Source organism: Cricetulus griseus, chromosome 3 (genome assembly GCF_003668045.3).
Source record: "Cricetulus griseus strain 17A/GY chromosome 3, alternate assembly CriGri-PICRH-1.0, whole genome shotgun sequence".
NCBI lineage: Eukaryota > Metazoa > Chordata > Mammalia > Rodentia > Cricetidae > Cricetulus > Cricetulus griseus.
The window spans coordinates 27,562,529-27,568,528 of NC_048596.1; the positions used below are offsets into that span (position 1 = coordinate 27,562,529).

General features: G+C 45.3%; 1 protein-coding gene across 1 annotated transcript in view; it reads right to left on the bottom strand.

The window, feature by feature from the left end:
* Positions 1-5,727, bottom strand: part of Stambpl1 (STAM binding protein like 1) — a 44,154-nt gene extending 38,427 nt beyond the window's left edge. Inside the window, exon 1 of the mRNA XM_027406380.2 lies at positions 5,310-5,727. The gene's annotated coding sequence lies outside the window, so the exon portion shown is untranslated. The remainder of the gene's footprint in view (positions 1-5,309) is intronic.
* Between the last annotated feature and the right edge of the window lie 273 nt (positions 5,728-6,000).

Consider the following 6,000-nt stretch of genomic DNA (forward strand, 5'->3'; position numbering starts at 1 on the left):
GAAGAATAGAGGCAGAAAGATGGCAGCGAGACAGACAGAGAACAAGTTGGATGTACAGAATGGGAAAGGTAAAAGCTACATGGCAGAACATAGATTAACAAAAACAGGTTAATTTGAATTAAAAGATATAGATGGGAACAAGCCTAAGCTACAGGCCAAACTTTCATAATTAATAATAAGTCTCATTATTTAGGGGCTGGCAGCCAACAAGACAGACTAACTATAGTAGGTAGCAAAATAACTATCCCATAACTTAGTATTTTTCAAATTTTGCATTTATACCAGGACTCAGCAGAAAAGGATGCTGGGATCAACTGGTGATGTCTGAACGAGATTGTAACAGGTTGGTGATTATTTTTATGCCTCTTTACATATAAGGTATCCTGACATCTGAAGTTGCCTTTCTTTTTTTTTCTTCTTCAAGACAGGGTTTCTCTGTGTAGCCCTGTATGTCTTAGAGCTTGCTTTGTAGATCAGACTGGCCTTGTACTCACAGAGATCCATCTGCCTCTGCCTCCATAATGCTGGGACTAAAGGTGTGTGCCACCATACCTGGCCACTGAAGCAGTGTGTCCCAAGGATCTTTGGTCTAGATCTCATTTCCTCTTCTTCCTTTTTCTAAACAACTCCTATTCAGTTGTCAGAATGCTCTTATGAAAACATGACTTCCCAGGCATGGTGGCACATGCCTTTTATCCCAGCATTCAGGAGGCAGAGGCAGGCAGATCTACCAGCCTGGTTTATACAGCAAGTTCCAGAACAGTCAGGGCTACACAGAGAAACTCTGTCTTCCGAAAACCAAAAGAAGATGAAAAGAAAGTTGCATTATTGTTAAATGGCACAATATTAATATCTAGGTCAATTCTGGTAGCTTTTTAGGTTTCATCCTGGAATAAGATCCTGAATGGCATGGAAAATTGCTAATGACTAGAGATGGAAAGTCAGAACTACAACAGAAAGAAGATAAACTTCTAACATTGAAAAAGACTTCCCCCAGAAAAATCAGAGACCTTGCAGGTGTTTGGATGAAGAGACTGCTTTTCATAAATAAGGGTTACGAAGGAACCACCCATCTGAATTAATATCTCTAAGCCAAGTGCTTCAATAGGCAAAAATAACATGGACTTAATTTAAAAGTTAGAATAGGAATCAAACGGTCTGTGGTTTTGAAGACTAAGCAGCCTGGTAAATGTTAAACTGGCCTCTCTACTTGGCTAAAGAGGTAGAGGACCACACTAGCCATCCAGTGGATTTGCTTAGAAATGCAAATAATTTCTGACAAAAGCCACACCCAGATGTAGTTCCATCCAGATTATTCCTGAATGGAACTCTGTGATTGTCGGCTCAGGATTTCTGAATATGCCCTCAGCACAGTCCCGTGGACAGTTCACACATTCAGGGAGCTGGGAGAAACAGGTCAACAGGTACCAATAGGATGTTTCAAAACAATGGTTCTCAAATGTGGGTCATGACACTTTTAGGGTCAAAGGACCTTTTCACAGGGGTTACATATCAGATATCTTGCATATCAGTTACATTACAATTCGTAACAATAGCAAAAATGCAGTTATGAAGTAGTAATAAAATAATTTTATGGTTGGGGGTCACCATAATATGAGGAACTGTATTAAAGGTTTGCAGCATTAGGAAGGTTGAGGATCACTGTCTTAGAACAGTGGTTATTGGTCCTTCCATTGACGAAGTTGATCTTCTTCACTGAATAAATTGACTGTGCTTTGATTTGGTGGAGTGGCTTGGTGATTTATATAAAGTTACTGTGGTGATATCTTTTTTATGATCTAATAAAGCTTGACTGAAGATCAGAGTGCAGATCTAAGCCATTAGTTAGTCACACATCTAGTTAAGAGCTAAACTACTAGTTAGACACACACACACACACACACACACACACACACACACACACACACACGCACACACACACACAGCTACTAGTTAGCCACACACCTAAGCCACTAGTGAGCTACAGAGGACAGACAGTGGTGACACACACCTTAAACCCCAGGACTCAGGAGACAGAGGCAGATGGATCTCTATGAGTTTAAGGCCACCCTGGGGTACATGATAGTGAATCAGTCTAAAAGAGAAACAGAGCTCACACCTTTGATCCCAGCACTTGGAATGACCTGCCTTTAATATAAGGGAGTCTGAAGTTTGGCAGAGACAGATTGCATTCTGAGGATTTGTGAGACAGAATAGCCCATTTTGGTCTGAGATAGAGGTAAGAGCTAGTGGCTGGCTGCATTGCTTCTCTGATCTTCAGCTTTAACCCCAATATTTGTCTCTGAGTTTTTATTGTTCATGCTACAAGCTATGTTCAAAAAGGAAATCAAAATGAAGAGTCAACATAGGTTAGGTTGGGAAGACAAAGACTTCTAGAACCTGATTGATGTTCATTTGACACTATTTGTTGAACAGCTGAAAATCATCAGCCCTAAGGGATGGAAAACCGACTCTGGTATTTTCAGCAGAGACCACAAGTCATTTCTCATAGTTTCCTTGGAAATAACTTATAAATCCTTAAGGAGGGCAAGAAAAAAATTACTGGATTAAACAGAAACACACGCAGACACCCAGTGGGGTGATTAAAATGTTAACTGGCATGGCTTGAGAGATTGCTCAGTGTGTAAAGCTGCTTGCACCAAGCCTGAATTGGATCCCCAGGATCCAGATGGTGAAAGAGAACAAACTCCTCCAAATTGTCCTCTGACCTCCACATAAGTAGTGTGCATGTGCACACACACTAAATAAATAAATGGAAAAAATGACTCTAACTTGAAACCATAATGGCCAGGAGAGCACTTGATATGTACTCAGGGGCATCCACCTAATTTTGACTAAACGCATAAATGAATGAAGAAAATTTAGTGGACCTATAGTGTTATTTTTATTCAGCTGTAAAGAAACATGAAATTATAATCTTTAAAAAAATGGGTCACTGTGTTAAGTGAAATGTGCCAGCCAGACTCAGAAAAACAAACTGCACATTTTCCCTTGTGTGCAGTCTTCATTCACTTATTCAGCTTACACACACACACACACATACACACACACACACACACACACACACACACACACAGAGAGAGAGAGAGAGAGAGAGAGAGAGAGAGAGACAGAGAGAGAGAGAGACAGAGAGAGTGAGGATATGAAAGTAGAAAGGGGACCCAAGAGGGAGACGTCTATATAAAGGGAAGAGGAGAAAGGAACAAGAGAGGGATATATATATATATATGTGTGTGTGTGTGTGTGTGTGTGTGTGTGTGTGTGTGTGTGTTATATCATGAAGCAGAAAAAGAGCTATCTGGAGGGCGGAAGGCTAACAGGAGTGGGGGGGCAGTGTGAGAAGTTATTAATAAGAACAGTATAATGTCATACATGTACGAATGAAAAGTATTTGTTTGCATGTTAAAAAATTAATTTAAGAATGATCAGCCTTTTATAGTTTTTTATTTTTGAGACAGAGTTTCTGTGTAGTCCTGGAACTCATTCTGTAGACCAGGCTGGCCTCAAACTCACAGAGATCCTCCTGCCTCTGAGTGCTGGAATTAAAGACGTGCATCACCACAGTAAAAGTAGGCCTGAGAAGAAACCTTAAAGTAAGGGTCTCAACCAACAGACACTAAAAAGTGTTAACTATTATCATCAGTCCGTTAACTTTTTATCAACCCTTTCAGGAACCAAGCCCAGAGAGACTTGATTCAGACAGTGTGCATTCCGCTGTTGTGCACACCCACAGAACACGCTGGCCCTCACTGTTCCCTCCAAGTCACTGCCCTGTGCACATGGGCAAAGGACTGAGAATCTGACTGTATAGGCCAAAGGGTGCATATTTTACTCAAAGAAACAAGAAAATAAAATGCATACATGCCAGTTGAGGTGTACTCAACACTGGATTCCCATGGACTAAAAGTTCTGCTATGAACAGACTGAACAGATAGCTTACATCCAGTTAATTTTCCTGGTTGATCCCAGTAACAGTCCCTGCCTTTGATTAATGAGGCGCTAACACCAGTGGTTCTCAACCTGGGGGTTGCAACCCCTTTGGGGGTATGGAGCAACCGTTTCACAGGGGTCGGCTAGGACCATCTGGAAAACACACATATTTGCATTACCATTCATAGCAGTAGCAAAACTACGGTTATGAAGTAGCACAAAAATAACTTTATGGTTGGCTGTCACCACAACATGAGGAACTGTATTAAAGGATCACTGCATTAGGAAGGTTGAGAATCACAGCTCTAACGGAATCACCCTACTGCTCAGACATTAACATGTTTAAAATGAACACAGATATTTACAATCGATTTAAAAGACGCCCAACAGAATCTGCTGACAGAGTACATTTGTCAAGTTCCAGTCAGCATCCACCAGGAAGACAAAAACTTGCCCATTGAAACGGGTCTGGAAATAACTACTACTTAAAAATTGAAACCGGAAGTCAAGCATTCAAGTGTTAATTTGTCTGCTCTCACAGTCGGGGTTGACCTTGACGGAAACTCAAATTAACCTGATTTCTGGAAACACTTTTAAAACTCAAGACTTCGTTTAATTTTCAGTGGCTATCTGAAATGTCTGGAAAGCGAAGTGCTCACCAGGGCTTACATGGGACCACTCTTTTGAGGAAGGCAGACCAGCCCCTCCCCCTCCCACTAACCTAGAGATTTTTTTTTTCTTTCCCCAATCCTCTAAATCAGATTCTTGAATTGCTGCTTCATTGTGAATTTTTCTTTTGAACTCCAATTAATCACAGCACTTCGGGCTCTAGACTCCCAGCAGGTTGGGTTGTTTCGGGGAGTTCTGGAAAATGTTTCCACGGCATTGCACTTTTTTTGTGCATTTCCCTGAAGCTTTCAGCGAAACACTCAAGTTATTCCTATAATAGAATATATCTCAAGGGGCTAAATGGCATCAATGCAACATCTAGAAAGCCCTCCTCCCCCAGCCTCCAGTATGAAGGTGTTTTACCAGTTCTCGCCCCTCCCTCTTTGACATCCCGCGCAGCCGACTTGAAGACCCAAGCAAAACCAGTGTGGTGGGCTCTCAGGAGTCTGACATCATCAGCAAGGATGCATCCCAAGTCTGAACCAGAAAAGCACGCGCATCCGGGTCCAGGTCACCGCGGGGAGGGCCCAGAGGCCAGGAACCACCGTCCCCTCCTTTCCCCAGCAACTAGAAACTAACCCTAGGGCGAGAGAGGGACGCATGGGGGCAGGGACCGCAGGACGACAGGAAGCCAGCAGTCATCTCCACGCACCTCCGGGGCCAACGGGCACACGTGCGCCGCCACTCACCAGCACTCGGGCGTGTCGGGAGCTCGCGTGGGACGGAGACTGCGGCGGCTGCCCCGGCGCGGGCCGCGTGTCTCGGGCATCCGTGAGGCCGCTGCAGCCTGGGCGACGGTGGCTGCTCCGCAAGGCACCGGCGCTCGGTGACGGAGGCACCAGGCTGGGAGGCGCCCGCGGGCTGGTCCGGGCCGTGCCGCCTCTGGGTTCTCTCTGCTCGTGGTCGGACGAGCGCCGATGCCCTCAGTGGCTTGGGCTCGCTCTTGCTAGCGGGACAGCCCCAAGCTCCCTGGCAAACCCACGTACCGGCCGGTGACCTTGGAATCTGTGGCGGCTCTTTCCGCGGCAGCAGCGCAGGGAAAGAAATTGTCACTGCAATGGTCCGGGCCTCCCCTGCCCCGGCCCCTGGGTGCCGCCTCCGCCTCTGCCTCCGCCCCCTCCTCCGTAGCCTCAGCCTCCCACGTGCTGTAGAAAAACCTCCGGGGTGGCGGGTCCCGGGATTGGGGGTTAGGGAGGTAAGGCCAGAGTGAAACGGTTGCCGGTGGTTTAAGCTCCCCCGCCCCCCCGACAACCTGCATGCTCGCTGCCCAAAGGTTGGCCACCTGAACCATTCAGTGAACCATCAGCTTCGCCTAGAAAGCAGGGAAATGGCTGGGCGACTCCAAAACTGCAACGTACACGAGCCATGATGCAGCTGGAT